Source organism: Ambystoma mexicanum, chromosome 5p, assembly GCF_040938575.1.
Source record: "Ambystoma mexicanum isolate Mex_15411 chromosome 5p, UKY_AmexF1_1, whole genome shotgun sequence".
Lineage (NCBI taxonomy): Eukaryota > Metazoa > Chordata > Amphibia > Caudata > Ambystomatidae > Ambystoma > Ambystoma mexicanum.
The window spans coordinates 715,664,439-715,683,942 of record NC_090930.1 but is presented as its reverse complement, the minus strand read 5'-3'; the positions used below and the strand labels follow the sequence as shown (position 1 = coordinate 715,683,942).

At 54.6% G+C, this 19,504-nt stretch overlaps 21 non-coding genes across 21 annotated transcripts; 8 read left to right on the top strand and 13 right to left on the bottom strand.

Annotated features, from left to right (window-relative positions):
• Positions 1–336: 336 nt before the first annotated feature.
• On the bottom strand, positions 337–408 carry TRNAE-CUC (transfer RNA glutamic acid (anticodon CUC)). Its single transcript has one exon. It is a non-coding gene; the product is annotated as a tRNA-Glu (tRNA).
• Positions 409–748: 340 nt separating this feature from the next.
• Positions 749–820, bottom strand: TRNAE-CUC (transfer RNA glutamic acid (anticodon CUC)). Its single transcript has one exon. It is a non-coding gene; the product is annotated as a tRNA-Glu (tRNA).
• Positions 821–1,702: 882 nt separating this feature from the next.
• On the top strand, positions 1,703–1,785 carry TRNAL-UAA (transfer RNA leucine (anticodon UAA)). The gene has a single exon. It is a non-coding gene; the product is annotated as a tRNA-Leu (tRNA).
• Positions 1,786–3,093: 1,308 nt separating this feature from the next.
• TRNAE-CUC (transfer RNA glutamic acid (anticodon CUC)) lies at positions 3,094–3,165 on the bottom strand. Its single transcript has one exon. It is a non-coding gene; the product is annotated as a tRNA-Glu (tRNA).
• An 894-nt stretch (positions 3,166–4,059) lies between these two features.
• Positions 4,060–4,142, top strand: TRNAL-UAA (transfer RNA leucine (anticodon UAA)). The gene has a single exon. It is a non-coding gene; the product is annotated as a tRNA-Leu (tRNA).
• A 1,296-nt stretch (positions 4,143–5,438) lies between these two features.
• On the bottom strand, positions 5,439–5,510 carry TRNAE-CUC (transfer RNA glutamic acid (anticodon CUC)). Its single transcript has one exon. It is a non-coding gene; the product is annotated as a tRNA-Glu (tRNA).
• An 898-nt stretch (positions 5,511–6,408) lies between these two features.
• On the top strand, positions 6,409–6,491 carry TRNAL-UAA (transfer RNA leucine (anticodon UAA)). Its single transcript has one exon. It is a non-coding gene; the product is annotated as a tRNA-Leu (tRNA).
• A 904-nt stretch (positions 6,492–7,395) lies between these two features.
• Positions 7,396–7,467, bottom strand: TRNAE-CUC (transfer RNA glutamic acid (anticodon CUC)). The gene has a single exon. It is a non-coding gene; the product is annotated as a tRNA-Glu (tRNA).
• A 340-nt stretch (positions 7,468–7,807) lies between these two features.
• On the bottom strand, positions 7,808–7,879 carry TRNAE-CUC (transfer RNA glutamic acid (anticodon CUC)). Its single transcript has one exon. It is a non-coding gene; the product is annotated as a tRNA-Glu (tRNA).
• Positions 7,880–8,761: 882 nt separating this feature from the next.
• TRNAL-UAA (transfer RNA leucine (anticodon UAA)) lies at positions 8,762–8,844 on the top strand. Its single transcript has one exon. It is a non-coding gene; the product is annotated as a tRNA-Leu (tRNA).
• Positions 8,845–9,759: 915 nt separating this feature from the next.
• TRNAE-CUC (transfer RNA glutamic acid (anticodon CUC)) lies at positions 9,760–9,831 on the bottom strand. The gene has a single exon. It is a non-coding gene; the product is annotated as a tRNA-Glu (tRNA).
• Positions 9,832–10,171: 340 nt separating this feature from the next.
• TRNAE-CUC (transfer RNA glutamic acid (anticodon CUC)) lies at positions 10,172–10,243 on the bottom strand. Its single transcript has one exon. It is a non-coding gene; the product is annotated as a tRNA-Glu (tRNA).
• An 882-nt stretch (positions 10,244–11,125) lies between these two features.
• TRNAL-UAA (transfer RNA leucine (anticodon UAA)) lies at positions 11,126–11,208 on the top strand. Its single transcript has one exon. It is a non-coding gene; the product is annotated as a tRNA-Leu (tRNA).
• A 1,308-nt stretch (positions 11,209–12,516) lies between these two features.
• Positions 12,517–12,588, bottom strand: TRNAE-CUC (transfer RNA glutamic acid (anticodon CUC)). The gene has a single exon. It is a non-coding gene; the product is annotated as a tRNA-Glu (tRNA).
• An 894-nt stretch (positions 12,589–13,482) lies between these two features.
• Positions 13,483–13,565, top strand: TRNAL-UAA (transfer RNA leucine (anticodon UAA)). Its single transcript has one exon. It is a non-coding gene; the product is annotated as a tRNA-Leu (tRNA).
• A 904-nt stretch (positions 13,566–14,469) lies between these two features.
• TRNAE-CUC (transfer RNA glutamic acid (anticodon CUC)) lies at positions 14,470–14,541 on the bottom strand. The gene has a single exon. It is a non-coding gene; the product is annotated as a tRNA-Glu (tRNA).
• A 340-nt stretch (positions 14,542–14,881) lies between these two features.
• TRNAE-CUC (transfer RNA glutamic acid (anticodon CUC)) lies at positions 14,882–14,953 on the bottom strand. The gene has a single exon. It is a non-coding gene; the product is annotated as a tRNA-Glu (tRNA).
• An 894-nt stretch (positions 14,954–15,847) lies between these two features.
• On the top strand, positions 15,848–15,930 carry TRNAL-UAA (transfer RNA leucine (anticodon UAA)). The gene has a single exon. It is a non-coding gene; the product is annotated as a tRNA-Leu (tRNA).
• A 904-nt stretch (positions 15,931–16,834) lies between these two features.
• TRNAE-CUC (transfer RNA glutamic acid (anticodon CUC)) lies at positions 16,835–16,906 on the bottom strand. Its single transcript has one exon. It is a non-coding gene; the product is annotated as a tRNA-Glu (tRNA).
• A 340-nt stretch (positions 16,907–17,246) lies between these two features.
• Positions 17,247–17,318, bottom strand: TRNAE-CUC (transfer RNA glutamic acid (anticodon CUC)). The gene has a single exon. It is a non-coding gene; the product is annotated as a tRNA-Glu (tRNA).
• Positions 17,319–18,212: 894 nt separating this feature from the next.
• On the top strand, positions 18,213–18,295 carry TRNAL-UAA (transfer RNA leucine (anticodon UAA)). The gene has a single exon. It is a non-coding gene; the product is annotated as a tRNA-Leu (tRNA).
• Positions 18,296–19,504: the final 1,209 nt, after the last annotated feature.

Sequence of the window (19,504 nt, the reverse complement as noted above, 5' to 3'; positions counted from 1 at the left end):
GGTACGCAACCATTTCTGCAGCCCTCTGCCCCAGGGTCCCGGGCAAGGTCTTGGTCTGATGAGGCTAGGGATGGTGGGCGAGCTCGGCTTTGGCAGGGCGACAGGACTAATATTTTCTCTACAGCTTTGGAAGAAAGAAAGCTTCCTTTTTGGGGCACAGGCCCACTTCTAGCGGCGACAGCTTCCGGTAAGGGACCATGCTGAAAAGATGCTTGGAGTTACCGCCAGGGGAGCCACGCCGCTATTGCCTGTGAGTGAAGCTACATTTGAAAGAAATATTTTTTGAGACGCAGTTGTTTGAATTTCTGTAAAAATGTCATTCAGTAAAAGCCTCTCTTCTCTGACCGGGAATCGAACCCGGGCCGCGGCGGTGAGAGCGCCGAATCCTAACCACTAGACCACCAGGGAGACCGCTGGACAACTCGGGAAGGCCGGGCAGTGGTGTCCGAGTGCACAATGCCTGCAGGTGCCTCAAAGGCCAGTCCATTGGGGGACTGGGAAGAGAGGGGGAGGGCCGAGCAGATAGGTTCTCTCCAGCGGTGAAAAAGGAAGCTGCCTTTTTTGCGTCAAGGGCAGTCTTTCCGCAGCGACAGGAGAATGAATGGGACTCTGCCATAAACACGTTTTGCGTCGCGCTGAGGGCACTTCCTCCATTTTGTGCACGCAAATCTGCATCTGGGAGCAAGATTTCCGGTCGCCAGTTAACTGCATTGCTGTAAATAAAAATGTCAGTTGTTAAAAGAGCTCCTTCCCTGACCGGGAATCGAACCCGGGCCGCGGCGGTGAGAGCGCCGAATCCTAACCACTAGACCACCAGGGACGGTGGGTGCACCCCGTTGCGTGTCGCTCAGATGGTGGCGTCCGAGTCCAAAGGCTGAGGGCCTCTGCTACAATGGGCACCAGTGCCTGCAGGTCTTCGGGGGCCGTTTCTGCTAATAAATAAAGAAATAAAGAAAGAAAGAAAGAAAACAAAAACACTTGTGATGGTCTGCGAAAAGGGGAGCTTAGAGATTGAAGACAGCATCACTTTGGGAACGTTTGCGCTTTCACTTCCAAGCGCTGATATTCCTGTCTTGCTCTCCTGAAAGGACAGCCTTCCTCGCTATGAGCTTTTGTGGGTCAGTGCTGAAGCTCCCCCTAGAGGCTGCCGCTGAAGATGCACACTCACAACTAACCCTCCTTAGGAGAACTGCTTCGTGGGAGAGCACGTTTATTAAAAGGCGGCAGGCCATGATTGCCTGCGAGACACAGCAGGGTTACCATGCAGAGTTCAAAGGGGGCTTTGCTTGTACAGCAAGTGCCGGAGGGCAAGAAGGGATGACATAGGAGCTGCCCTTTTTTCGGGCTCGCACACCAAGGCCTGCACCAGCCTTCGAGGCTCAGCCTGCCTCTGTACTGCCCTAGACCACCTTTACTCAAAGCACACACTCTGGTCGGGGACTCGAAGCCAGGCCCGTGGCAGTGAAAGCACCAAATCCTCACCACTAGGCCACCGGGGAAACGACTGCAGCACCCGGGAGGTTTCCGCAACCGTACTTGCAGTCAGCTGGAGGCTATTGTAATGCTGTTAAGTGAGAGACGTTTGCCGCTCGCAAGCCAATTCCATCCAACCTCCTGCAGGGGGCACTCTGGGCTGGTTTTCCACTTGTTCGCCTGCTGCTGAAACAGCAAAGATTCAATTCGAAGCCCTTTGCAGCAGCTCACCAGGATGGCCGAGTGGTTAAGGCGTTGGACTTAAGATCCAATGGACAAGTGTCCGCGTGGGTTCGAGCCCCACTCCTGGTACAGGTTTTTACTCTTCTTACCTAAATGCGGCAGCAGCTTCGCACAAGCCCTTTCCTGCTGTCTGTAGGCAGTGCCCCTACCTCAAAGCCCTGAGGCTTGAGTTCACCTGAAAAGAGCAACAAGGAATCGTTGCCCGTAGACTCTTTTCCTGGAAAACCTTTGCATTTTTGTACCATGTCCCTCGCATCCCAAGCTTAAGCCGCCAAAGTTGGCAGAGCTTGTGCAACCCCGCCAACAGCCCTACCACCCCAAAAGAAAATTGGGCAGGGATTCCCGCCTCCGCTTCCGAAACGGCTTCCGAAACGGGCTTCCAAACGGGCGATGCCCTGACGGGTCAGCCAGTCACCGTCTAGGCCCGGTACACCCCTGTGAATAATAGAGCGTCCAACCTCAAATCAGGCTACAGGGCCCTTCAGCCCATAGAAGGAGAACCTGTCAACAAACGGGGCGAGGGCAATGCTCGGGCCCCTTGCGAAGCCTTTGCCAAGCTCCAAAGGCTGCACTTTCCCAGCAGACCACAGCTCTGTATGCAAATCAAGCAGCTACGACCCCTCCCTCCCCTGCTTTTCTCCTCCAAACCGGTACGCAACCATTTCTGCAGCCCTCTGCCCCAGGGTCCCGGGCAAGGTCTTGGTCTGATGAGGCTAGGGATGGTGGGCGAGCTCGGCTTTGGCAGGGCGACAGGACTAATATTTTCTCTACAGCTTTGGAAGAAAGAAAGCTTCCTTTTTGGGGCACAGGCCCACTTCTAGCGGCGACAGCTTCCGGTAAGGGACCATGCTGAAAAGATGCTTGGAGTTACCGCCAGGGGAGCCACGCCGCTATTGCCTGTGAGTGAAGCTACATTTGAAAGAAATATTTTTTGAGACGCAGTTGTTTGAATTTCTGTAAAAATGTCATTCAGTAAAAGCCTCTCTTTCCTGACCGGGAATCGAACCCGGGCCGCCTAACCACTAGACCACCAGGGAGACCGCTGGACAGCTCGGGAAGGCCGGGCAGTGGTGTCCGAGTGCACAATGCCTGCAGGTGCCTCAAAGGCCAGTCCATTGGGGGACTGGGAAGAGAGGGGGAGGGCCGAGCAGATAGGTTCTCTCCAGCGGTGAAAAAGGAAGCTGCCTTTTTTGCGTCAAGGGCAGTCTTTCCGCAGCGACAGGAGAATGAATGGGACTCTGCCATAAACACGTTTTGCGTCGCGCTGAGGGCACTTCCTCCATTTTGTGCACGCAAATCTGCATCTGGGAGCAAGATTTCCGGTCGCCAGTTAACTGCATTGCTGTAAATAAAAATGTCAGTTGTTAAAAGAGCTCCTTCCCTGACCGGGAATCGAACCCGGGCCGCGGCGGTGAGAGCGCCGAATCCTAACCACTAGACCACCAGGGACGGTGGGTGCACCCCGTTGCGTGTCGCTCAGATGGTGGCGTCCGAGTCCAAAGGCTGAGGGCCTCTGCTACAATGGGCACCAGTGCCTGCAGGTCTTCGGGGGCCGTTTCTGCTAATAAATAAATAAATAAAGAAATAAAGAAAGAAAGAAAGAAAGAAAACAAAAACACTTGTGATGGTCTGCGAAAAGGGGAGCTTAGAGATTGAAGACAGCATCACTTTGGGAACGTTTGCGCTTTCACTTCCAAGCGCTGATATTCCTGTCTTGCTCTCCTGAAAGGACAGCCTTCCTCGCTATGAGCTTTTGTGGGTCAGTGCTGAAGCTCCCCCTAGAGGCTGCCGCTGAAGATGCACACTCACAACTAACCCTCCTTAGGAGAACTGCTTCGTGGGAGAGCACGTTTATTAAAAGGCGGCAGGCCATGATTGCCTGCGAGACACAGCAGGGTTACCATGCAGAGTTCAAAGGGGGCTTTGCTTGTACAGCAAGTGCCGGAGGGCAAGAAGGGATGACATAGGAGCTGCCCTTTTTTCGGGCTCGCACACCAAGGCCTGCACCAGCCTTCGAGGCTCAGCCTGCCTCTGGACTGCCCTAGACCACCTTTACTCAAAGCACACACTCTGGTCGGGGACTCGAAGCCAGGCCCGTGGCAGTGAAAGCACCAAATCCTCACCACTAGGCCACCGGGGAAACGACTGCAGCACCCGGGAGGTTTCCGCAACCGTACTTGCAGTCAGCTGGAGGCTATTGTAATGCTGTTAAGTGAGAGACGTTTGCCGCTCGCAAGCCAATTCCATCCAACCTCCTGCAGGGGGCACTCTGGGCTGGTTTTCCACTTGTTCGCCTGCTGCTGAAACAGCAAAGATTCAATTCGAAGCCCTTTGCAGCAGCTCACCAGGATGGCCGAGTGGTTAAGGCGTTGGACTTAAGATCCAATGGACAAGTGTCCGCGTGGGTTCGAGCCCCACTCCTGGTACAGGTTTTTACTCTTCTTACCTAAATGCGGCAGCAGCTTCGCACAAGCCCTTTCCTGCTGTCTGTAGGCAGTGCCCCTACCTCAAAGCCCTGAGGCTTGAGTTCACCTGAAAAGAGCAACAAGGAATCGTTGCCCGTAGACTCTTTTCCTGGAAAACCTTTGCATTTTTGTACCATGTCCCTCGCATCCCAAGCTTAAGCCGCCAAAGTTGGCAGAGCTTGTGCAACCCCGCCAACAGCCCTACCACCCCAAAAGAAAATTGGGCAGGGATTCCCGCCTCCGCTTCCGAAACGGGCTTCCAAACGGGCGATGCCCTGACGGGTCAGCCAGTCACCGTCTAGGCCCGGTACACCCCTGTGAATAATAGAGCGTCCAACCTCAAATCAGGCTACAGGGCCCTTCAGCCCATAGAAGGAGAACCTGTCAACAAACGGGGCGAGGGCAATGCTCGGGCCCCTTGCGAAGCCTTTGCCAAGCTCCAAAGGCTGCACTTTCCCAGCAGACCACAGCTCTGTATGCAAATCAAGCAGCTACGACCCCTCCCTCCCCTGCTTTTCTCCTCCAAACCGGTACGCAACCATTTCTGCAGCCCTCTGCCCCAGGGTCCCGGGCAAGGTCTTGGTCTGATGAGGCTAGGGATGGTGGGCTAGCTCGGCTTTGGCAGGGCGACAGGACTAATATTTTCTCTACAGCTTTGGAAGAAAGAAAGCTTCCTTTTTGGGGCACAGGCCCACTTCTAGCGGCGACAGCTTCCGGTAAGGGACCATGCTGAAAAGATGCTTGGAGTTACCGCCAGGGGAGCCACGCCGCTATTGCCTGTGAGTGAAGCTACATTTGAAAGAAATATTTTTTGAGACGCAGTTGTTTGAATTTCTGTAAAAATGTCATTCAGTAAAAGCCTCTCTTTCCTGACCGGGAATCGAACCCGGGCCGCCTAACCACTAGACCACCAGGGAGACCGCTGGACAGCTCGGGAAGGCCGGGCAGTGGTGTCCGAGTGCACAATGCCTGCAGGTGCCTCAAAGGCCAGTCCATTGGGGGACTGGGAAGAGAGGGGGAGGGCCGAGCAGATAGGTTCTCTCCAGCGGTGAAAAAGGAAGCTGCCTTTTTTGCGTCAAGGGCAGTCTTTCCGCAGCGACAGGAGAATGAATGGGACTCTGCCATAAACACGTTTTGCGTCGCGCTGAGGGCACTTCCTCCATTTTGTGCACGCAAATCTGCATCTGGGAGCAAGATTTCCGGTCGCCAGTTAACTGCATTGCTGTAAATAAAAATGTCAGTTGTTAAAAGAGCTCCTTCCCTGACCGGGAATCGAACCCGGGCCGCGGCGGTGAGAGCGCCGAATCCTAACCACTAGACCACCAGGGACGGTGGGTGCACCCCGTTGCGTGTCGCTCAGATGGTGGCGTCCGAGTCCAAAGGCTGAGGGCCTCTGCTACAATGGGCACCAGTGCCTGCAGGTCTTCGGGGGCCGTTTCTGCTAATAAATAAATAAATAAATAAAGAAAGAAAGAAAGAAAGAAAGAAAGAAAACAAAAACACTTGTGATGGTCTGCGAAAAGGGGAGCTTAGAGATTGAAGACAGCATCACTTTGGGAACGTTTGCGCTTTCACTTCCAAGCGCTGATATTCCTGTCTTGCTCTCCTGAAAGGACAGCCTTCCTCGCTATGAGCTTTTGTGGGTCAGTGCTGAAGCTCCCCCTAGAGGCTGCCGCTGAAGATGCACACTCACAACTAACCCTCCTTAGGAGAACTGCTTCGTGGGAGAGCACGTTTATTAAAAGGCGGCAGGCCATGATTGCCTGCGAGACACAGCAGGGTTACCATGCAGAGTTCAAAGGGGGCTTTGCTTGTACAGCAAGTGCCGGAGGGCAAGAAGGGATGACATAGGAGCTGCCCTTTTTTCGGGCTCGCACACCAAGGCCTGCACCAGCCTTCGAGGCTCAGCCTGCCTCTGGACTGCCCTAGACCACCTTTACTCAAAGCACACACTCTGGTCGGGGACTCGAAGCCAGGCCCGTGGCAGTGAAAGCACCAAATCCTCACCACTAGGCCACCGGGGAAACGACTGCAGCACCCGGGAGGTTTCCGCAACCGTACTTGCAGTCAGCTGGAGGCTATTGTAATGCTGTTAAGTGAGAGACGTTTGCCGCTCGCAAGCCAATTCCATCCAACCTCCTGCAGGGGGCACTCTGGGCTGGTTTTCCACTTGTTCGCCTGCTGCTGAAACAGCAAAGATTCAATTCGAAGCCCTTTGCAGCAGCTCACCAGGATGGCCGAGTGGTTAAGGCGTTGGACTTAAGATCCAATGGACAAGTGTCCGCGTGGGTTCGAGCCCCACTCCTGGTACAGGTTTTTACTCTTCTTACCTAAATGCGGCAGCAGCTTCGCACAAGCCCTTTCCTGCTGTCTGTAGGCAGTGCCCCTACCTCAAAGCCCTGAGGCTTGAGTTCACCTGAAAAGAGCAACAAGGAATCGTTGCCCGTAGACTCTTTTCCTGGAAAACCTTTGCATTTTTGTACCATGTCCCTCGCATCCCAAGCTTAAGCCGCCAAAGTTGGCAGAGCTTGTGCAACCCCGCCAACAGCCCTACCACCCCAAAAGAAAATTGGGCAGGGATTCCCGCCTCCGCTTCCGAAACGGGCTTCCAAACGGGCGATGCCCTGACGGGTCAGCCAGTCACCGTCTAGGCCCGGTACACCCCTGTGAATAATAGAGCGTCCAACCTCAAATCAGGCTACAGGGCCCTTCAGCCCATAGAAGGAGAACCTGTCAACAAACGGGGCGAGGGCAATGCTCGGGCCCCTTGCGAAGCCTTTGCCAAGCTCCAAAGGCTGCACTTTCCCAGCAGACCACAGCTCTGTATGCAAATCAAGCAGCTACGACCCCTCCCTCCCCTGCTTTTCTCCTCCAAACCGGTACGCAACCATTTCTGCAGCCCTCTGCCCCAGGGTCCCGGGCAAGGTCTTGGTCTGATGAGGCTAGGGATGGTGGGCGAGCTCGGCTTTGGCAGGGCGACAGGACTAATATTTTCTCTACAGCTTTGGAAGAAAGAAAGCTTCCTTTTTGGGGCACAGGCCCACTTCTAGCGGCGACAGCTTCCGGTAAGGGACCATGCTGAAAAGATGCTTGGAGTTACCGCCAGGGGAGCCACGCCGCTATTGCCTGTGAGTGAAGCTACATTTGAAAGAAATATTTTTTGAGACGCAGTTGTTTGAATTTCTGTAAAAATGTCATTCAGTAAAAGCCTCTCTTCCCTGACCGGGAATCGAACCCGGGCCGCGGCGGTGAGAGCGCTGAATCCTAACCACTAGACCACCAGGGAGACCGCTGGACAACTCGGGAAGGCCGGGCAGTGGTGTCCGAGTGCACAATGCCTGCAGGTGCCTCAAAGGCCAGTCCATTGGGGGACTGGGAAGAGAGGGGGAGGGCCGAGCAGATAGGTTCTCTCCAGCGGTGAAAAAGGAAGCTGCCTTTTTTGCGTCAAGGGCAGTCTTTCCGCAGCGACAGGAGAATGAATGGGACTCTGCCATAAACACGTTTTGCGTCGCGCTGAGGGCACTTCCTCCATTTTGTGCACGCAAATCTGCATCTGGGAGCAAGATTTCCGGTCGCCAGTTAACTGCATTGCTGTAAATAAAAATGTCAGTTGTTAAAAGAGCTCCTTCCCTGACCGGGAATCGAACCCGGGCCGCGGCGGTGAGAGCGCCGAATCCTAACCACTAGACCACCAGGGACGGTGGGTGCACCCCGTTGCGTGTCGCTCAGATGGTGGCGTCCGAGTCCAAAGGCTGAGGGCCTCTGCTACAATGGGCACCAGTGCCTGCAGGTCTTCGGGGGCCGTTTCTGCTAATAAATAAAGAAATAAAGAAAGAAAGAAAGAAAACAAAAACACTTGTGATGGTCTGCGAAAAGGGGAGCTTAGAGATTGAAGACAGCATCACTTTGGGAACGTTTGCGCTTTCACTTCCAAGCGCTGATATTCCTGTCTTGCTCTCCTGAAAGGACAGCCTTCCTCGCTATGAGCTTTTGTGGGTCAGTGCTGAAGCTCCCCCTAGAGGCTGCCGCTGAAGATGCACACTCACAACTAACCCTCCTTAGGAGAACTGCTTCGTGGGAGAGCACGTTTATTAAAAGGCGGCAGGCCATGATTGCCTGCGAGACACAGCAGGGTTACCATGCAGAGTTCAAAGGGGGCTTTGCTTGTACAGCAAGTGCCGGAGGGCAAGAAGGGATGACATAGGAGCTGCCCTTTTTTCGGGCTCGCACACCAAGGCCTGCACCAGCCTTCGAGGCTCAGCCTGCCTCTGTACTGCCCTAGACCACCTTTACTCAAAGCACACACTCTGGTCGGGGACTCGAAGCCAGGCCCGTGGCAGTGAAAGCACCAAATCCTCACCACTAGGCCACCGGGGAAACGACTGCAGCACCCGGGAGGTTTCCGCAACCGTACTTGCAGTCAGCTGGAGGCTATTGTAATGCTGTTAAGTGAGAGACGTTTGCCGCTCGCAAGCCAATTCCATCCAACCTCCTGCAGGGGGCACTCTGGGCTGGTTTTCCACTTGTTCGCCTGCTGCTGAAACAGCAAAGATTCAATTCGAAGCCCTTTGCAGCAGCTCACCAGGATGGCCGAGTGGTTAAGGCGTTGGACTTAAGATCCAATGGACAAGTGTCCGCGTGGGTTCGAGCCCCACTCCTGGTACAGGTTTTTACTCTTCTTACCTAAATGCGGCAGCAGCTTCGCACAAGCCCTTTCCTGCTGTCTGTAGGCAGTGCCCCTACCTCAAAGCCCTGAGGCTTGAGTTCACCTGAAAAGAGCAACAAGGAATCGTTGCCCGTAGACTCTTTTCCTGGAAAACCTTTGCATTTTTGTACCATGTCCCTCGCATCCCAAGCTTAAGCCGCCAAAGTTGGCAGAGCTTGTGCAACCCCGCCAACAGCCCTACCACCCCAAAAGAAAATTGGGCAGGGATTCCCGCCTCCGCTTCCTCACGGCTTCCGAAACGGGCTTCCAAACGGGCGATGCCCTGACGGGTCAGCCAGTCACCGTCTAGGCCCGGTACACCCCTGTGAATAATAGAGCGTCCAACCTCAAATCAGGCTACAGGGCCCTTCAGCCCATAGAAGGAGAACCTGTCAACAAACGGGGCGAGGGCAATGCTCGGGCCCCTTGCGAAGCCTTTGCCAAGCTCCAAAGGCTGCACTTTCCCAGCAGACCACAGCTCTGTATGCAAATCAAGCAGCTACGACCCCTCCCTCCCCTGCTTTTCTCCTCCAAACCGGTACGCAACCATTTCTGCAGCCCTCTGCCCCAGGGTCCCGGGCAAGGTCTTGGTCTGATGAGGCTAGGGATGGTGGGCGAGCTCGGCTTTGGCAGGGCGACAGGACTAATATTTTCTCTACAGCTTTGGAAGAAAGAAAGCTTCCTTTTTGGGGCACAGGCCCACTTCTAGCGGCGACAGCTTCCGGTAAGGGACCATGCTGAAAAGATGCTTGGAGTTACCGCCAGGGGAGCCACGCCGCTATTGCCTGTGAGTGAAGCTACATTTGAAAGAAATATTTTTTGAGACGCAGTTGTTTGAATTTCTGTAAAAATGTCATTCAGTAAAAGCCTCTCTTCCCTGACCGGGAATCGAACCCGGGCCGCGGCGGTGAGAGCGCCGAATCCTAACCACTAGACCACCAGGGAGACCGCTGGACAACTCGGGAAGGCCGGGCAGTGGTGTCCGAGTGCACAATGCCTGCAGGTGCCTCAAAGGCCAGTCCATTGGGGGACTGGGAAGAGAGGGGGAGGGCCGAGCAGATAGGTTCTCTCCAGCGGTGAAAAAGGAAGCTGCCTTTTTTGCGTCAAGGGCAGTCTTTCCGCAGCGACAGGAGAATGAATGGGACTCTGCCATAAACACGTTTTGCGTCGCGCTGAGGGCACTTCCTCCATTTTGTGCACGCAAATCTGCATCTGGGAGCAAGATTTCCGGTCGCCAGTTAACTGCATTGCTGTAAATAAAAATGTCAGTTGTTAAAAGAGCTCCTTCCCTGACCGGGAATCGAACCCGGGCCGCGGCGGTGAGAGCGCCGAATCCTAACCACTAGACCACCAGGGACGGTGGGTGCACCCCGTTGCGTGTCGCTCAGATGGTGGCGTCCGAGTCCAAAGGCTGAGGGCCTCTGCTACAATGGGCACCAGTGCCTGCAGGTCTTCGGGGGCCGTTTCTGCTAATAAATAAAGAAATAAAGAAAGAAAGAAAGAAAACAAAAACACTTGTGATGGTCTGCGAAAAGGGGAGCTTAGAGATTGAAGACAGCATCACTTTGGGAACGTTTGCGCTTTCACTTCCAAGCGCTGATATTCCTGTCTTGCTCTCCTGAAAGGACAGCCTTCCTCGCTATGAGCTTTTGTGGGTCAGTGCTGAAGCTCCCCCTAGAGGCTGCCGCTGAAGATGCACACTCACAACTAACCCTCCTTAGGAGAACTGCTTCGTGGGAGAGCACGTTTATTAAAAGGCGGCAGGCCATGATTGCCTGCGAGACACAGCAGGGTTACCATGCAGAGTTCAAAGGGGGCTTTGCTTGTACAGCAAGTGCCGGAGGGCAAGAAGGGATGACATAGGAGCTGCCCTTTTTTCGGGCTCGCACACCAAGGCCTGCACCAGCCTTCGAGGCTCAGCCTGCCTCTGTACTGCCCTAGACCACCTTTACTCAAAGCACACACTCTGGTCGGGGACTCGAAGCCAGGCCCGTGGCAGTGAAAGCACCAAATCCTCACCACTAGGCCACCGGGGAAACGACTGCAGCACCCGGGAGGTTTCCGCAACCGTACTTGCAGTCAGCTGGAGGCTATTGTAATGCTGTTAAGTGAGAGACGTTTGCCGCTCGCAAGCCAATTCCATCCAACCTCCTGCAGGGGGCACTCTGGGCTGGTTTTCCACTTGTTCGCCTGCTGCTGAAACAGCAAAGATTCAATTCGAAGCCCTTTGCAGCAGCTCACCAGGATGGCCGAGTGGTTAAGGCGTTGGACTTAAGATCCAATGGACAAGTGTCCGCGTGGGTTCGAGCCCCACTCCTGGTACAGGTTTTTACTCTTCTTACCTAAATGCGGCAGCAGCTTCGCACAAGCCCTTTCCTGCTGTCTGTAGGCAGTGCCCCTACCTCAAAGCCCTGAGGCTTGAGTTCACCTGAAAAGAGCAACAAGGAATCGTTGCCCGTAGACTCTTTTCCTGGAAAACCTTTGCATTTTTGTACCATGTCCCTCGCATCCCAAGCTTAAGCCGCCAAAGTTGGCAGAGCTTGTGCAACCCCGCCAACAGCCCTACCACCCCAAAAGAAAATTGGGCAGGGATTCCCGCCTCCGCTTCCGAAACGGCTTCCGAAACGGGCTTCCAAACGGGCGATGCCCTGACGGGTCAGCCAGTCACCGTCTAGGCCCGGTACACCCCTGTGAATAATAGAGCGTCCAACCTCAAATCAGGCTACAGGGCCCTTCAGCCCATAGAAGGAGAACCTGTCAACAAACGGGGCGAGGGCAATGCTCGGGCCCCTTGCGAAGCCTTTGCCAAGCTCCAAAGGCTGCACTTTCCCAGCAGACCACAGCTCTGTATGCAAATCAAGCAGCTACGACCCCTCCCTCCCCTGCTTTTCTCCTCCAAACCGGTACGCAACCATTTCTGCAGCCCTCTGCCCCAGGGTCCCGGGCAAGGTCTTGGTCTGATGAGGCTAGGGATGGTGGGCGAGCTCGGCTTTGGCAGGGCGACAGGACTAATATTTTCTCTACAGCTTTGGAAGAAAGAAAGCTTCCTTTTTGGGGCACAGGCCCACTTCTAGCGGCGACAGCTTCCGGTAAGGGACCATGCTGAAAAGATGCTTGGAGTTACCGCCAGGGGAGCCACGCCGCTATTGCCTGTGAGTGAAGCTACATTTGAAAGAAATATTTTTTGAGACGCAGTTGTTTGAATTTCTGTAAAAATGTCATTCAGTAAAAGCCTCTCTTTCCTGACCGGGAATCGAACCCGGGCCGCCTAACCACTAGACCACCAGGGAGACCGCTGGACAGCTCGGGAAGGCCGGGCAGTGGTGTCCGAGTGCACAATGCCTGCAGGTGCCTCAAAGGCCAGTCCATTGGGGGACTGGGAAGAGAGGGGGAGGGCCGAGCAGATAGGTTCTCTCCAGCGGTGAAAAAGGAAGCTGCCTTTTTTGCGTCAAGGGCAGTCTTTCCGCAGCGACAGGAGAATGAATGGGACTCTGCCATAAACACGTTTTGCGTCGCGCTGAGGGCACTTCCTCCATTTTGTGCACGCAAATCTGCATCTGGGAGCAAGATTTCCGGTCGCCAGTTAACTGCATTGCTGTAAATAAAAATGTCAGTTGTTAAAAGAGCTCCTTCCCTGACCGGGAATCGAACCCGGGCCGCGGCGGTGAGAGCGCCGAATCCTAACCACTAGACCACCAGGGACGGTGGGTGCACCCCGTTGCGTGTCGCTCAGATGGTGGCGTCCGAGTCCAAAGGCTGAGGGCCTCTGCTACAATGGGCACCAGTGCCTGCAGGTCTTCGGGGGCCGTTTCTGCTAATAAATAAATAAATAAAGAAATAAAGAAAGAAAGAAAGAAAGAAAACAAAAACACTTGTGATGGTCTGCGAAAAGGGGAGCTTAGAGATTGAAGACAGCATCACTTTGGGAACGTTTGCGCTTTCACTTCCAAGCGCTGATATTCCTGTCTTGCTCTCCTGAAAGGACAGCCTTCCTCGCTATGAGCTTTTGTGGGTCAGTGCTGAAGCTCCCCCTAGAGGCTGCCGCTGAAGATGCACACTCACAACTAACCCTCCTTAGGAGAACTGCTTCGTGGGAGAGCACGTTTATTAAAAGGCGGCAGGCCATGATTGCCTGCGAGACACAGCAGGGTTACCATGCAGAGTTCAAAGGGGGCTTTGCTTGTACAGCAAGTGCCGGAGGGCAAGAAGGGATGACATAGGAGCTGCCCTTTTTTCGGGCTCGCACACCAAGGCCTGCACCAGCCTTCGAGGCTCAGCCTGCCTCTGGACTGCCCTAGACCACCTTTACTCAAAGCACACACTCTGGTCGGGGACTCGAAGCCAGGCCCGTGGCAGTGAAAGCACCAAATCCTCCCCACTAGGCCACCGGGGAAACGACTGCAGCACCCGGGAGGTTTCCGCAACCGTACTTGCAGTCAGCTGGAGGCTATTGTAATGCTGTTAAGCGAGAGACGTTTGCCGCTCGCAAGCCAATTCCATCCAACCTCCTGCAGGGGGCACTCTGGGCTGGTTTTCCACTTGTTCGCCTGCTGCTGAAACAGCAAAGATTCAATTCGAAGCCCTTTGCAGCAGCTCACCAGGATGGCCGAGTGGTTAAGGCGTTGGACTTAAGATCCAATGGACAAGTGTCCGCGTGGGTTTGAGCCCCACTCCTGGTACAGGTTTTTACTCTTCTTACCTAAATGCGGCAGCAGCTTCGCACAAGCCCTTTCCTGCTGTCTGTAGGCAGTGCCCCTACCTCAAAGCCCTGAGGCTTGAGTTCACCTGAAAAGAGCAACAAGGAATCGTTGCCCGTAGACTCTTTTCCTGGAAAACCTTTGCATTTTTGTACCATGTCCCTCGCATCCCAAGCTTAAGCCGCCAAAGTTGGCAGAGCTTGTGCAACCCCGCCAACAGCCCTACCACCCCAAAAGAAAATTGGGCAGGGATTCCCGCCTCCGCTTCCGAAACGGGCTTCCAAACGGGCGATGCCCTGACGGGTCAGCCAGTCACCGTCTAGGCCCGGTACACCCCTGTGAATAATAGAGCGTCCAACCTCAAATCAGGCTACAGGGCCCTTCAGCCCATAGAAGGAGAACCTGTCAACAAACGGGGCGAGGGCAATGCTCGGGCCCCTTGCGAAGCCTTTGCCAAGCTCCAAAGGCTGCACTTTCCCAGCAGACCACAGCTCTGTATGCAAATCAAGCAGCTACGACCCCTCCCTCCCCTGCTTTTCTCCTCCAAACCGGTACGCAACCATTTCTGCAGCCCTCTGCCCCAGGGTCCCGGGCAAGGTCTTGGTCTGATGAGGCTAGGGATGGTGGGCGAGCTCGGCTTTGGCAGGGCGACAGGACTAATATTTTCTCTACAGCTTTGGAAGAAAGAAAGCTTCCTTTTTGGGGCACAGGCCCACTTCTAGCGGCGACAGCTTCCGGTAAGGGACCATGCTGAAAAGATGCTTGGAGTTACCGCCAGGGGAGCCACGCCGCTATTGCCTGTGAGTGAAGCTACATTTGAAAGAAATATTTTTTGAGACGCAGTTGTTTGAATTTCTGTAAAAATGTCATTCAGTAAAAGCCTCTCTTCCCTGACCGGGAATCGAACCCGGGCCGCGGCGGTGAGAGCGCCGAATCCTAACCACTAGACCACCAGGGAGACCGCTGGACAGCTCGGGAAGGCCGGGCAGTGGTGTCCGAGTGCACAATGCCTGCAGGTGCCTCAAAGGCCAGTCCATTGGGGGACTGGGAAGAGAGGGGGAGGGCCGAGCAGATAGGTTCTCTCCAGCGGTGAAAAAGGAAGCTGCCTTTTTTGCGTCAAGGGCAGTCTTTCCGCAGCGACAGGAGAATGAATGGGACTCTGCCATAAACACGTTTTGCGTCGCGCTGAGGGCACTTCCTCCATTTTGTGCACGCAAATCTGCATCTGGGAGCAAGATTTCCGGTCGCCAGTTAACTGCATTGCTGTAAATAAAAATGTCAGTTGTTAAAAGAGCTCCTTCCCTGACCGGGAATCGAACCCGGGCCGCGGCGGTGAGAGCGCCGAATCCTAACCACTAGACCACCAGGGACGGTGGGTGCACCCCGTTGCGTGTCGCTCAGATGGTGGCGTCCGAGTCCAAAGGCTGAGGGCCTCTGCTACAATGGGCACCAGTGCCTGCAGGTCTTCGGGGGCCGTTTCTGCTAATAAATAAATAAATAAAGAAATAAAGAAAGAAAGAAAGAAAGAAAACAAAAACACTTGTGATGGTCTGCGAAAAGGGGAGCTTAGAGATTGAAGACAGCATCACTTTGGGAACGTTTGCGCTTTCACTTCCAAGCGCTGATATTCCTGTCTTGCTCTCCTGAAAGGACAGCCTTCCTCGCTATGAGCTTTTGTGGGTCAGTGCTGAAGCTCCCCCTAGAGGCTGCCGCTGAAGATGCACACTCACAACTAACCCTCCTTAGGAGAACTGCTTCGTGGGAGAGCACGTTTATTAAAAGGCGGCAGGCCATGATTGCCTGCGAGACACAGCAGGGTTACCATGCAGAGTTCAAAGGGGGCTTTGCTTGTACAGCAAGTGCCGGAGGGCAAGAAGGGATGACATAGGAGCTGCCCTTTTTTCGGGCTCGCACACCAAGGCCTGCACCAGCCTTCGAGGCTCAGCCTGCCTCTGGACTGCCCTAGACCACCTTTACTCAAAGCACACACTCTGGTCGGGGACTCGAAGCCAGGCCCGTGGCAGTGAAAGCACCAAATCCTCCCCACTAGGCCACCGGGGAAACGACTGCAGCACCCGGGAGGTTTCCGCAACCGTACTTGCAGTCAGCTGGAGGCTATTGTAATGCTGTTAAGCGAGAGACGTTTGCCGCTCGCAAGCCAATTCCATCCAACCTCCTGCAGGGGGCACTCTGGGCTGGTTTTCCACTTGTTCGCCTGCTGCTGAAACAGCAAAGATTCAATTCGAAGCCCTTTGCAGCAGCTCACCAGGATGGCCGAGTGGTTAAGGCGTTGGACTTAAGATCCAATGGACAAGTGTCCGCGTGGGTTCGAGCCCCACTCCTGGTACAGGTTTTTACTCTTCTTACCTAAATGCGGCAGCAGCTTCGCACAAGCCCTTTCCTGCTGTCTGTAGGCAGTGCCCCTACCTCAAAGCCCTGAGGCTTGAGTTCACCTGAAAAGAGCAACAAGGAATCGTTGCCCGTAGACTCTTTTCCTGGAAAACCTTTGCATTTTTGTACCATGTCCCTCGCATCCCAAGCTTAAGCCGCCAAAGTTGGCAGAGCTTGTGCAACCCCGCCAACAGCCCTACCACCCCAAAAGAAAATTGGGCAGGGATTCCCGCCTCCGCTTCCGAAACGGGCTTCCAAACGGGCGATGCCCTGACGGGTCAGCCAGTCACCGTCTAGGCCCGGTACACCCCTGTGAATAATAGAGCGTCCAACCTCAAATCAGGCTAGAGGGCCCTTCAGCCCATAGAAGGAGAACCTGTCAACAAACGGGGCGAGGGCAATGCTCGGGCCCCTTGCGAAGCCTTTGCCAAGCTCCAAAGGCTGCACTTTCCCAGCAGACCACAGCTCTGTATGCAAATCAAGCAGCTACGACCCCTCCCTCCCCTGCTTTTCTCCTCCAAACCGGTACGCAACCATTTCTGCAGCCCTCTGCCCCAGGGTCCCGGGCAAGGTCTTGGTCTGATGAGGCTAGGGATGGTGGGCGAGCTCGGCTTTGGCAGGGCGACAGGACTAATATTTTCTCTACAGCTTTGGAAGAAAGAAAGCTTCCTTTTTGGGGCACAGGCCCACTTCTAGCGGCGACAGCTTCCGGTAAGGGACCATGCTGAAAAGATGCTTGGAGTTACCGCCAGGGGAGCCACGCCGCTATTGCCTGTGAGTGAAGCTACATTTGAAAGAAATATTTTTTGAGACGCAGTTGTTTGAATTTCTGTAAAAATGTCATTCAGTAAAAGCCTCTCTTCCCTGACCGGGAATCGAACCCGGGCCGCGGCGGTGAGAGCGCCGAATCCTAACCACTAGACCACCAGGGAGACCGCTGGACAGCTCGGGAAGGCCGGGCAGTGGTGTCCGAGTGCACAATGCCTGCAGGTGCCTCAAAGGCCAGTCCATTGGGGGACTGGGAAGAGAGGGGGAGGGCCGAGCAGATAGGTTCTCTCCAGCGGTGAAAAAGGAAGCTGCCTTTTTTGCGTCAAGGGCAGTCTTTCCGCAGCGACAGGAGAATGAATGGGACTCTGCCATAAACACGTTTTGCGTCGCGCTGAGGGCACTTCCTCCATTTTGTGCACGCAAATCTGCATCTGGGAGCAAGATTTCCGGTCGCCAGTTAACTGCATTGCTGTAAATAAAAATGTCAGTTGTTAAAAGAGCTCCTTCCCTGACCGGGAATCGAACCCGGGCCGCGGCGGTGAGAGCGCCGAATCCTAACCACTAGACCACCAGGGACGGTGGGTGCACCCCGTTGCGTGTCGCTCAGATGGTGGCGTCCGAGTCCAAAGGCTGAGGGCCTCTGCTACAATGGGCACCAGTGCCTGCAGGTCTTCGGGGGCCGTTTCTGCTAATAAATAAATAAATAAAGAAATAAAGAAAGAAAGAAAGTAAGAAAACAAAAACACTTGTGATGGTCTGCGAAAAGGGGAGCTTAGAGATTGAAGACAGCATCACTTTGGGAACGTTTGCGCTTTCACTTCCAAGCGCTGATATTCCTGTCTTGCTCTCCTGAAAGGACAGCCTTCCTCGCTATGAGCTTTTGTGGGTCAGTGCTGAAGCTCCCCCTAGAGGCTGCCGCTGAAGATGCACACTCACAACTAACCCTCCTTAGGAGAACTGCTTCGTGGGAGAGCACGTTTATTAAAAGGCGGCAGGCCATGATTGCCTGCGAGACACAGCAGGGTTACCATGCAGAGTTCAAAGGGGGCTTTGCTTGTACAGCAAGTGCCGGAGGGCAAGAAGGGATGACATAGGAGCTGCCCTTTTTTCGGGCTCGCACACCAAGGCCTGCACCAGCCTTCGAGGCTCAGCCTGCCTCTGGACTGCCCTAGACCACCTTTACTCAAAGCACACACTCTGGTCGGGGACTCGAAGGCAGGCCCGTGGCAGTGAAAGCACCAAATCCTCCCCACTAGGCCACCGGGGAAACGACTGCAGCACCCGGGAGGTTTCCGCAACCGTACTTGCAGTCAGCTGGAGGCTATTGTAATGCTGTTAAGCGAGAGACGTTTGCCGCTCGCAAGCCAATTCCATCCAACCTCCTGCAGGGGGCACTCTGGGCTGGTTTTCCACTTGTTCGCCTGCTGCTGAAACAGCAAAGATTCAATTCGAAGCCCTTTGCAGCAGCTCACCAGGATGGCCGAGTGGTTAAGGCGTTGGACTTAAGATCCAATGGACAAGTGTCCGCGTGGGTTCGAGCCCCACTCCTGGTACAGGTTTTTACTCTTCTTACCTAAATGCGGCAGCAGCTTCGCACAAGCCCTTTCCTGCTGTCTGTAGGCAGTGCCCCTACCTCAAAGCCCTGAGGCTTGAGTTCACCTGAAAAGAGCAACAAGGAATCGTTGCCCGTAGACTCTTTTCCTGGAAAACCTTTGCATTTTTGTACCATGTCCCTCGCATCCCAAGCTTAAGCCGCCAAAGTTGGCAGAGCTTGTGCAACCCCGCCAACAGCCCTACCACCCCAAAAGAAAATTGGGCAGGGATTCCCGCCTCCGCTTCCGAAACGGCTTCCGAAACGGGCTTCCAAACGGGCGATGCCCTGACGGGTCAGCCAGTCACCGTCTAGGCCCGGTACACCCCTGTGAATAATAGAGCGTCCAACCTCAAATCAGGCTACAGGGCCCTTCAGCCCATAGAAGGAGAACCTGTCAACAAACGGGGCGAGGGCAATGCTCGGGCCCCTTGCGAAGCCTTTGCCAAGCTCCAAAGGCTGCACTTTCCCAGCAGACCACAGCTCTGTATGCAAATCAAGCAGCTACGACCCCTCCCTCCCCTGCTTTTCTCCTCCAAACCGGTACGCAACCATTTCTGCAGCCCTCTGCCCCAGGGTCCCGGGCAAGGTCTTGGTCTGATGAGGCTAGGGATGGTGGGCGAGCTCGGCTTTGGCAGGGCGACAGGACTAATATTTTCTCTACAGCTTTGGAAGAAAGAAAGCTTCCTTTTTGGGGCACAGGCCCACTTCTAGCGGCGACAGCTTCCGGTAAGGGACCATGCTGAAAAGATGCTTGGAGTTACCGCCAGGGGAGCCACGCCGCTATTGCCTGTGAGTGAAGCTACATTTGAAAGAAATATTTTTTGAGACGCAGTTGTTTGAATTTCTGTAAAAATGTCATTCAGTAAAAGCCTCTCTTTCCTGACCGGGAATCGAACCCGGGCCGCCTAACCACTAGACCACCAGGGAGACCGCTGGACAGCTCGGGAAGGCCGGGCAGTGGTGTCCGAGTGCACAATGCCTGCAGGTGCCTCAAAGGCCAGTCCATTGGGGGACTGGGAAGAGAGGGGGAGGGCCGAGCAGATAGGTTCTCTCCAGCGGTGAAAAAGGAAGCTGCCTTTTTTGCGTCAAGGGCAGTCTTTCCGCAGCGACAGGAGAATGAATGGGACTCTGCCATAAACACGTTTTGCGTCGCGCTGAGGGCACTTCC